This window comes from Heliangelus exortis, chromosome 3 (assembly GCF_036169615.1).
Source record: "Heliangelus exortis chromosome 3, bHelExo1.hap1, whole genome shotgun sequence".
Classification (NCBI taxonomy): domain Eukaryota; kingdom Metazoa; phylum Chordata; class Aves; order Apodiformes; family Trochilidae; genus Heliangelus; species Heliangelus exortis.
In genome coordinates, this window is record NC_092424.1 from 69757637 (window position 1) to 69768541 (window position 10905).

General features: G+C 42.7%; 1 long non-coding RNA gene across 3 annotated transcripts in view; it reads right to left on the reverse strand.

Moving 5' to 3' along the window:
* LOC139794912 (uncharacterized) overlaps window positions 1–7779 on the reverse strand; it is a 28813-nt gene extending 21034 nt beyond the window's left edge. For all 3 annotated transcript variants that reach the window (XR_011725312.1, XR_011725311.1, XR_011725313.1), the window contains exons 1-2: window positions 7642–7779; window positions 3972–4093 (exon numbers count right to left, since the gene is read on the reverse strand). This is a non-coding gene — a long non-coding RNA (uncharacterized lncRNA). The remainder of the gene's footprint in view (window positions 1–3971; window positions 4094–7641) is intronic.
* Window positions 7780–10905: the final 3126 nt, after the last annotated feature.

Here is a 10905-nt window from a genome sequence, read left to right on the forward strand (position 1 = left end):
CAAAAGAGCAGAAACCCCAGTGAAGAGAAATTATCAAAAGTTATCCAAGCTTGGCAATGTGGAGAGCTGGAAAGAAGTCAATGGTCCATTGGCTGTAGTGCTGTGGAAGTGGTGGCAGGAACAGCCCCTGGCTCTGCGTGCAGGAGAAGAATCTCCTTGTCTCCTGCTGTCACAATGTGTACATTTGTGTCCCCCTGCTCATGTCAGGCAGGATAGAGATGGGCACGGTTAGAGCTGAGTAGCTTCACACTTTGCTGCTCGTGACCAATGAATCACAGATTGTGAGGGAATCTAAATGCAGCCATGCAGTTATTAGTAATAACAGTCTAGATTTCAACACCATTCTTTACACTTTCACAGCCCCAAAAGAGTTTTGGATGACAACACCCCAAAGGTAGGTGTCAGAAGCTGTGCAGCTTTATTTTATCCCTCTTCTCAGTGCTCTGCATTGTGCTTTTATAATTTCATGACTCTGGACGGGTGGAACAAGACAACCTGTCTTTCTGTGCTTCTTCACAGAGCTGCTATGAGATGCATCTCCCCTATTTCCAAAGAGAATGAGAGAAGAGGCAACAAGCTTAGTCTTTTGCAAGGTAGAGCAATGATAGATTTTAAGGAGAACTTGCTTGAAGGTAAAGCTGGTGAAGCTCTGTAACAGACTGCTTTAAAGTTTGGTACACGATGTGTTCAGGAACAGTGGGAACAATGTATGTGTAGCTGATCCTGACTTGGGATGAGCAAGAAAGATCTAACAGCTTCCCAGGAAGCACACCAAGACATAAATAAAAACAATATGTGATAATGTAAAAAGTGCATTACCATGCCTATGCAAAAGGAAATCAAATTAAAACTGCTCTAGCAAAGGTAAATTTCCTGAAATTTAAATCCTAGGCTTTTACAATCTTAGCATCTTCTAAATGTTGCCTGCTTGCGTGCATTTGTTTAATCTGCAGTTTCTGCTGGAGGAAAAGGAATGAGCAAGAAGTAAACATAACAACCCCTTCCCTTTCCTCTTGGCATCAGCAGTGTGGTGACTTTCTGATCCATCACAGAACTCTGCCACTGATTTCAAGGATTTAGAATTAAGAATGCAAAGAATCATTTGTGATCTGCTCTGGACAATCAAATCCACTGCTGGTGGATTTTAGTGGCAGTAGAGAGATGCTAGGTAAGTAACTCCTGAGTTTTGCTCTAAGCTAGGGATGAGAGTATACTAGGCAGCTCTTCCCTTCTGCCTTTATTTTGCCTCTATACTTTCTTAGCCACCACTGTCCTCTCTTGTCTCTTCATCTAACCAGTTCTGTCTCCATACCTCCAACTTTTAATTTTCATCCCACCTCCCTCCCAGTCCTGCTATCACTGGTTTTGGGCAGCTTGAGTTTACCTCTTTACCAAACCATTCTCAACCCTCCACCCCCACCTGAGGTGCCTTCTTGCCCCAGCCCATATTTCCAGTGCACTTTTCCCCCCATATCTTTTCCTTCCAAAAGGAAGGAACTCCCCAAGTCTCAGTCCTAGCCTCTGCCTCCCAGCTTTTCCTCTACCTCAATCTTCATTCCCATTTACTGGCTGCCATCTCACCTCTCCAGCCAGCTCAGCAGCTTCCTCCACTGCCTCTGCTGAAGTCAGCATCAGTGATGGTGCAAGCTGAGAGCTCCTCCTGCTCACCCTCAGTGATCAGACCCAAATCAAACATGGATCACTTAGACCCATGCTGGTACTGCACCAGGAACTCCTGATTTGCTTTGGCTTATAGATACATGATGGCACAGAGAAACTTCAGGTAATACCTTCCCACTCAGCACATTGCAATAGCATATTTTAGTTTAGTTTATGGTGGCCAAACTGGGCAGGAATGAAAACATAGCATCTTGCTACCTGATGAACCTTCACAGTATGCTCCAAAGCAGAGCTGTATCACAGTCTTGTAGAGAAAACATTAAAAAAAATTATCTTCCATTTCTTTCTCTCAGCAACAACCAGGGTAACTAATTAAAAAAAAATAATCAACCTGATAGGGGCATCCAGCATCAATAATTTCATTCACAAGAATTACCATTTATCAAAATTATAACCAATCAAATTCAGTTTTCTATACCAGAAAATGGTGCACATTACAGTAATAATCAGCTCCACAATATTTGCTTTATTGTTCAGTCTTTTTTTGGGTTTGTTTTTGTCATTTTTTTTAGACCATACACACACACAAACCAAAAAAACCCACAAACCTGGAGACTTGCCATGATCTCACACCAGTTCTAACTGTGTGTATTTTCCTTGTCATTAGGCTGATTGCTCCTACCTTATACTGGCATGAGATCGAGAGCTCTGTCTTTCTGTGTTCATTTACAGAAAAAAATCTTGTTTTAAAGATAGCTGGAATGGATCTTAACCAATCTTAAACAAACCAGTTAAACCAATAATTTAATTAAGAATCACATAGCCGGAACTTTAATCAGCAAACAAAATGGACCAGTAAGATAACATTTTGAATCTTCTGAATCTGAGAGCTGTACAAAGTTTCTGGTTTTTCCACAGTTAAGCACTGATCTACTACTAGCTGACATTTCTGTTTTTCTAGATTAATTGCTTTACTGGCTGTTTTTGATGTGCAGATGCTGCAGAATTCCTGGTAGATATACTCAAGAGCTTTGGGGATCAAGCACACCAGACCAAGAGACAAGTGAAACTCCAGCAAATAAATGCCCTTCAAAGTAGGACTTAACAAGAAGAAAACCAAACCAAAGCAAAACAAAACCAAAAACTCAAAGAAAGAATAGGTCTCTAATAAGACTTACAAATTGTATATATAAAGAAACCTTGCAACTGTTTAATTTTGCAAGAATAAATTGCAATGTGCTTACTACACATCAGAGATAAATCATCAAGTCTGAAAATAGAATTGAAGCTTTAATAAACATAATCCTGTTGGAACACAACAAAGTAGTCTCATTTGCTAATGAAAACAGAAGATGTTTAACATTCTCATTCATTAGCTGACATTTTTATTAACTGCATTTTCACATCCATTCTGCCCACCCATTAAAACTGTCTGCACTTGAAAATAAGGTAACCAACACAAAATCAAAATGTGTGTAGGAGAGGAAGAGGGCCAAGGGCCTTGAGAAAGAGGCAGGGGTCTCTGTCTCAGAGGTGGGTGCCTATTAGCTGCTTCTGTGCAAACCCTTTGCAGAAGCCCCAGTGTGGCCCAGTGCAGGATGGGGATCAGGGGGCAGGTCTGTACTGCAGGCAAGGTGGGGATTCCACGTGTGAAAACACAGCACGTGCACACCCAGGGAGGGAGTTGTGCTCACAAGAGCAGCAGACTGTGGCCAGAAGGCAGTGGAAGTTGTAAGGCCAGGTTAGGTTACTGATGCAGTGAGCCTAAAGCAAGGCTAACCTGAAGTATCCACTTTCCTTGTTACTATTTAATAGTCTGTACCCATGGGAACATTCGTGTCCCAGTGCACTGTGAGATCTTAGAATCACAGAATGGGTTAGATTGGAAGAGAACTTAAAGGGACCTTAAAGATCATCTACTTCAAACCCCCCTCCATGGGCAGGGACACCTCCCACCAGGCCAGGTTGCTCAAAGCCCCATCCAACCTGGCCTTGAACACTTCCAGGGATGGGACATCCACAGCTTCTCTGGGCAGCCTGTTCAGTGTCTCACCACCCTCACAGTAAAGAATTTCGTCCTAATGTCTAACCTAAGATGTAGTTATCAAATCAATTCTCATGGAAGTGCAGTGCAAAAGTTATGGGGGAGGAATCATTTTTGTTCCATAAGTGTTTTTCTGGCTCTCTAAATAGCATGTAGCATTTATCTATTGCTTGAGTCACCTTAGGAGTATTATTTTTTCCAAGTAGGCTTATTTTCAGGTGCTGGAACCCAAATTTTTACAATCCATCACAGAAACTAGCACAGAAGGAGTTACTATCCAGAAAAATAAGACTGTATAATTACTCACTGTCAAGTGCTGAGGGAGATAAGCTGCTTGGTAATCGCAGTGTAAGGAAGTCCAAATTCACTGATGCCACCTGTCCGACCTTCCTGCCAGCTCCTGTGGACTTACTCCCCCTGGCCATATACCTAAGACTCAGCAAAAAGCACAACTGACACAAGCCAATAAAATTAAAACATAGCTAGAAATCAAGGCAAGCCCAATTATTCTTTATTTAAACATAAGCTGCAGAAATATCTAACTATACATATAATTTTTCAAATTGGTTATATATGTACCCACTCTAGGTGTATTAATCCTGCTAAAATTATTTTCAATCTTTCATATTCCTTCAAAAAAAAATTTGAGCCCCAGTGATGCTGACCACAGCCCATTTTTATTGCTAATAACATGGTAGCATTAGTCTTATATCAACACCCAAACTTCTGTTTGTCGACTAAAAGCCAAGCTACAAAGGTTGGCTCATTAAACTTCCCAACCTGAAATCAAAGCTCAAAAAAAGGAAAAAAACTTGTGGCAAGATACAGAGGAAAGCTGAGGCAGAGTTTTAAACCAGAGGGAAAATGTGAGGGTTTCAAATGTCATGTTTTAATTATTAGTACAGAAGTTCACAGCAATCAGAAATACATTGCTTTTCACAGTGCACTTTAAAGCACAAACTTTGTTTATATGCTCTTTAAAGTTCCTTCTTTCTTTCTCTAAACAGGACTAGTTTTTTATCCACTGCATTAGAGAAACAAATATAATTATAATTTTATTTAGCTTCCACACCTCTCAGCTACTATTTCTAACTGTCTCAAACAAGAACAGATGTGGCTTTAACATAACAGGTGAAGCTTTGCAATCTTTCCTACATTTTGTTTCTGATATTGAGGAAATCATGGATTTCTGCTATTGAGCTTCAAGTGTTCAACTTACCAACCACCCACAGACTTCATTTTTTAATGAGCCTTGGCCCATCTGAACACTGTAAACCCATGAGGGCCATAAGCAAAGTTTCCTGGTCTGGCTTTCACTTCCTGCTTGTGCAAAACAGATATACCATAAATTCAAACTACTTGTTGGTTTACTATGTCCCTCAGCAGCTGGAGGTGAAGTTGCAAACAGATGCATTCATCTTTGTAGGTGCTGACAAAACAGTTAAGCTTGAGATCAAGCCACAGATGCACGATGTCAGATATTGCTTGGACCAAAGAAAAGCTTTCCTCTGGATGCAAAAGATGTTGGTAAGTTTCAAAGAAAACATCTAGAAGCTGAAGAGGTACTCAAAAGCACATTTAGAAGTGTTTGTTCACCTACATATTCATTCTTTGCTGGGGAGAGATTTCTGAATATTGAGTTTGCCTGTATCTGTATCAAACCAAGAGAGACCTGGTATGGGATCTTGTTTCTGGCATTGGATATTACTGGAAGCTTCATCAGAACAGTCAAGAACAGACCACAGAATAAAATGCCCACTGGAGAAATGTCTTCCAGATCTCGCCCAGTTAAGTTCTTTTTTACATTGAAGCATGAAGATATTTTATTCTGCACATTTTTTTCTTTAAAAAAAAGTAGCACGGCAACAGAGTTACTACTTTAAAAACACCTGCTTCTTGCCACAACTAATCCATTTCCTGGTTTTTTTTCCAGCACATACCCTTGTTTCGTATAATTTCCCCCAACGTGAAACCTGCAGACTCATCCAAGACTCTTTTTATCTCATTTGGCAATGACTGTCACACTTTACATTTTCTGAAGAAACTCCAAATTATTTGAAGATATAATTAAAGATGTACAAAGGTGCATGCCCTCTTCAGGCTCCTCAATCATGAATAACTGTAATGTTTTATTTAAGTTAAAATTTTAAACATACCCATAGCTTAGGACAGAAAAATAAATGTGCCAAGCATGAAAACACATGGACTTTTGAGATAACATTGTAGTACTTCTTGGTCAGATGGCTACTAGGAGAGTGAAAATACAGATTCCAAGTACTCTTGAATAACAGACCATGCCAATATGAAATTATCTAGGTCTGGTTATTTTGCATAGACACAGAAGTAGAAAAGTAGCCATGTTACCTTCCACACTGAAACAAGACGACTGTGGAAGAGGAAGGTGCAGAAGGGTTTAGGAGGCAACTTGGTTGCTGAGAATTCACATTCCAACATTCAAGTTCTCTGACTTAGACCTGTCTGACCTTCACAGTTCTGGAGGAAGTTAAGACAGTGGTTGAGCAATAGGCCATTAGCAAGTTTGTTTGGTTTTTTTCACTAAGCTAAGCTGTTTCAGCTGCTGGACAAAGTGCTATTGTCTCCTCATTCAGTAAAAACTCTGTCTCAGATGGAAACAAAGCTAGGGAGACCTACTTCCATTTCCTTTCAGCTAAAAGCACAAAACCTCCAGCAGCAGCACATCCATACAATTAATCCTGCCTAGAGAGCTGGGTTGTGAGAGCAGTTCCAGAATATACTCTTTGATGGTTTTGGAAGAGAATTAGTGTATTGTTGCTGTAGAGGTTTCATTCTTCTCTAGTGAGAGTTTTCCTTCAAAAAAAAAACCAAGTTTCCCTACATGAAAAGCCTGTGATAAAAATAAAAGGCAGATTCACAGAGGTAGCATGATCATACAGCAATGGAAAGCAAAGTCTATTGGGATGAGAGTAGAAATATAGTGAACTGGGCAACTAGAGAGAATTTTATATAGCTCTGTAACACAAAGCCCCTCTGTGAAAATGGGAATTTGCCTTAGATTTCCTACACAACATATAACTATCTTAGTTTAAAAGGTTTTCTATTTAAAGCCTCTTCAGTGGTACACAGGAGGTTCCCTAACACCCTCTAGCATTCCTATTTTGAGAGCTGCCCTGGGTTACTCCAGGACTGAGAACAAAACTCTTCAGGTGTGTGAACACAGCCTCCACTGGTGCCTTTTCTCCCAGCTCCTGAAGTGGAGTATCTGCTCCTTTCTGCTTCCTGACACTCTCAGCATTGTCCTTGGGACTGGTGAGTCCCATAGACAGAAATACTCTCCCAGGCTGTTCTGGGTCCCTTCCTATGAATTTGTCTACTCTTCATCTTTCAAGACTGAAGCCTTTGGGCAGAAATCTGTGACGAGTCCAGTTCTAATGACAGCTATAAAAAGTTTCCTGCAACAGAGACAGAACTCAGGGACAGCAAGGACAGCAGGAAAAATTTTCTCTTTGGACTTTCTGGTGGCCCAGGATCTTGAGGATTGGACCTGATTTTTCCTCATCTGGATTTGCTCCATTCCCTGATACTCACTAAGGGGCACAGCATGCTCTGTAGTTTTGGTCTGAAATGGCCTTGTTTTTCCCAATTGTCCTATCCAGTGGTGGAAGACACTCCCTATGGCCTTGAAGAAGTGCTTCCAGCTGGTACAACAGCTACAGAAGCTGCTGTCTGACAGCAAGAGAATTTCTCCTCTCTTGTTGCAAATGCCATTACATGTGGTCCTTTAGACCCAACTCACAGCACCCAGCAGCTCCAGCCCTCTCCACTCAGCCCAGAACCAGGTTCCCAATGGATCTGAAACCCATAGCACCACCCATGGTTGCTGGCTCTGGCATTTATGTGTATACATCATGGGAAATGCTTTTGAAAGGGAAATTTTCACAACCTGAAGTGAACTGATTCCAGATAATATTTTTCCAGACGGAGAAAAGTTTCTGTACCTGGCAACTTTTCCCCAGGATAGCACTGTCACAGGTACAGAGGTCAAGCTTGTACCCAGCCAAAGATGTCACTACCACTGAATTGCTCACAAGTTATATTGCTGAAGACAACAACAAAAAGAAAAAAAAAAACCCAAACAAGAAAAAAAAAAACAACCAAACAAACAAAAAAAAACCCAAGCAGTATTAGATTTAGATTAGATTAGATTTAGAGAGATTTCCACATGCCATGAGTCCCAGTACTTGTGGAATTCTTATTTATAGGACAGTTTTGTGGTTTTTGCTTGCTAGTGAACCCCAGGCCAGAAAAAGGTTTCAAGTCCTTAAGTGCTGGAAGGCCCCAGAGTATTCTGCAAGAAGAAGAAAAAGAGCACAAGGCATTTGATTTAAATGTCTCTCTTCTATCATCTTTTAACAAATATTCCTTAAAACAAAGGGCAATGGCTGGAGTTCAAAAGACTCACATCAAAAGACAAAGCCAGAGAAAGCATAAGAAAACTGGGGGGGTAGGGGTTGGGAATAGGGGAGGTGGAAGGGAAGGGAAACTTAATTTCTCACAGCAGCAAATCATGTTGGGATCATCTTCACCTCCTCTCCTTCACTCTCAGATCAAAGAAAAGTGGCACAGACTACTCAAAGATAAATTTTACAAAGAGATGTGGTAGGGTGGAATGCAGACCCAGGGGAGGGCTTTCTTTTCAGATGACTTGCTATTAGAAATGTCAGTCTTCATAATTTAAAAATAACTGTGAACAAAGGAAAAAAAATCACTGCAAATGTTTCCACACTAGTAGCCCATGAGGAATCCTTAAAGAAATCATGCTTTTAGTTTCTTTGTTGTGATACTACCTAAATTAAAGCTAATTTTGACAAAAAATGATAAATCCAGTAGATTGCATGTGAAATGTTTAGAGCTGCAGAGTTAAGAATCAGCCATGGGAAAAACGTAAGAGGCTTCAGAAGCTGCTCTTCAGCTCCAGACTCCAAGTGTCTCGTTTTTCAAAAGCTGAACAAGGGAGTCATTTGAAGGCCATGATCACTGCAGAAGTCATCAATACAAGCATTTATGTCCATGGCACACAGAAAGATCCATAATAAGAAGGAGCATAAGAAGGTCGGAAAGGTTGTACACGATCAGTCCTCAAGAGTGCCATGTGAGGGTGATAAGAAAGTGCCATATAAACAAGGGAACACTTATATCAGCCTATCAGAGTACCCAGACTCCTTCAGGAATCTGTCTCCTGTCATGACAGAATCACAGAACTGTTGAGGTTTGAAGGGAACTCTGGAAATCATTCAGCCTCCTCCCAAACAGGGCCACCCTAAATGGGTTGTCCAGGACTATAGAATCATAGAATTGGCTGGGTTGGAAGGGACCTCTGAGATATTCCAGTCCAACCCTTGATCCACTACAGCTGCAGTTACCAGACCATGGCACTGAGTGCCACATCCAGTCTCTTTTTAAGTATCTCCAGGGATGGAGAATCCACTACTTCCCTGGGCAGCCCATTCCAACGTCTGATCACCCACTCAGTAAAGAAATTCTTTCTAATATCTAACCTAAACCTCCCCTGGCATAACTTGAGACCATGCCCTCTTGTCTTACTGATGGCTGCCTGGGAGAACTGGGATGGCTGCCCCCCCTGGTTACCCCTTCCTTTCAGGGAGTTGTAGAGCATGATGAGGTCTCCCCTGAGCCTCCTCTTCTCCAGGCTGAACACCCCCAGTTCTCCAGCCCTTCCTCACAGGACTTGTGCTGGATCCCTTCACAGCCTCCTTGCTCTTCTCTGGACCTGCTCCAGCACCTCAATCTCCTTCCTGAACTGAGGGGCCCAGAACTGGACACAGGACTCAAGGTGTGGCCTCACCAGCACTGAGTACAGGGGCAGAATCCCTTCCCTGGACCTGCAGGCCACGCTGTTCCTGATACAGGCCAGGATGCCATTGGCCTTCTTGGCCACCTGGGCACACTGCTGGCTCATGTTCAGCTTCCTGTCAATCCAGACTCCCAGGTCCCTTTCTGCCTGGCTGCTCTCAGCCACTCTGTGCCCAGCCTGGAGCTCCCCATGGGGTTGTTGTGGCCAAAGTGCAGGACCCGGCACTTGGCCGTGTTGAACCTCATCCCGTTGGAATCAGCCCAACTCTCCAGTCTGTCCAGGTCCCTCTGCAGAGCCCTCCTGCCTTCCAGCTGATCCACACTCCCCCCCAGCTTAGTGTCATCTGCAAATTTGCTGATGATGGACTCAATCCCCTCATCTAAATCATCTATAAAGCTATTAAACAGAACGGGGCCCAACACCGATCCCTGGGGGACACCACTAGTGAGCGGCCACCAACTGGATGCAGCCCCGTTCAGCACCACTCTCTGGGCCCGGCCCTCCAGCCAGTTCCTAACCTGTCACAGGGTGCTCCTGTCCAAGCTGTGGGCTGACAGCTTTTTCAGGAGAATGCTGTGGGAGACGGTGTCGAAGGCTTTGCTGAAGTCCAGGCAGACTCCATCCACAGCCTTCCCCTCATCCACCAGGCGGATCACCCGATCATAAAAGGAGATCAGGTTGGTCAGACAGGACCTGCCCTTCCCAATCCCGTTCTGGCTGGGTCTGATCCCCTGTCCATCCTGTAGGTGCTGTGTGATTGCACATGTGGGATTGACTATGTCCAGTCAAGTTCTGAATACCTCCACAGATGAAATCTCCACAGCCTTTCTGGACTACCTGTGCCAGTGTCTGACCACCCTCACAGTAAGAATGTGCTTTCTTGTCTTCAGATGGTATTTTATGTGTTTCAGTTCATGCCCATTGCCTCTGTCCTGTCAACAGTCACACTGGGCATTGCTGAGAAGAGTATGGCTCCCTCTTCTTCATCACCTCACACAAGGTATATATGCACACTCATTAGATCCCTCCTGAGCCTTTACAAGCCACAACATTGCCAGCTCTCTAGGCCTCTCCTTGTATGGAAGATTCCCCAGAAAAAAGTCCACAATGAGGACCTTCAGGGGACCTTAAAGTTGGTCCGAACAGACACTGAGGCATTCACAGGTTTGTAAAGATGTTTGGTCATTTTAATCCTTAGTTCTACCCTGTTCTCTGTCAGAACATGCAGTTTTAGGGAGGCATACTAAAACATCAAAACCATTATCCTATCAATATGGAAAGTGATTCCAGCAATTTAAGAGATATCTTGTGCAGTTCTCTGAATATCATACATGTCTGGGGCATTTATTCACCCTTTTTAATGGCTCTCCCCCTTTACTTTCTACAT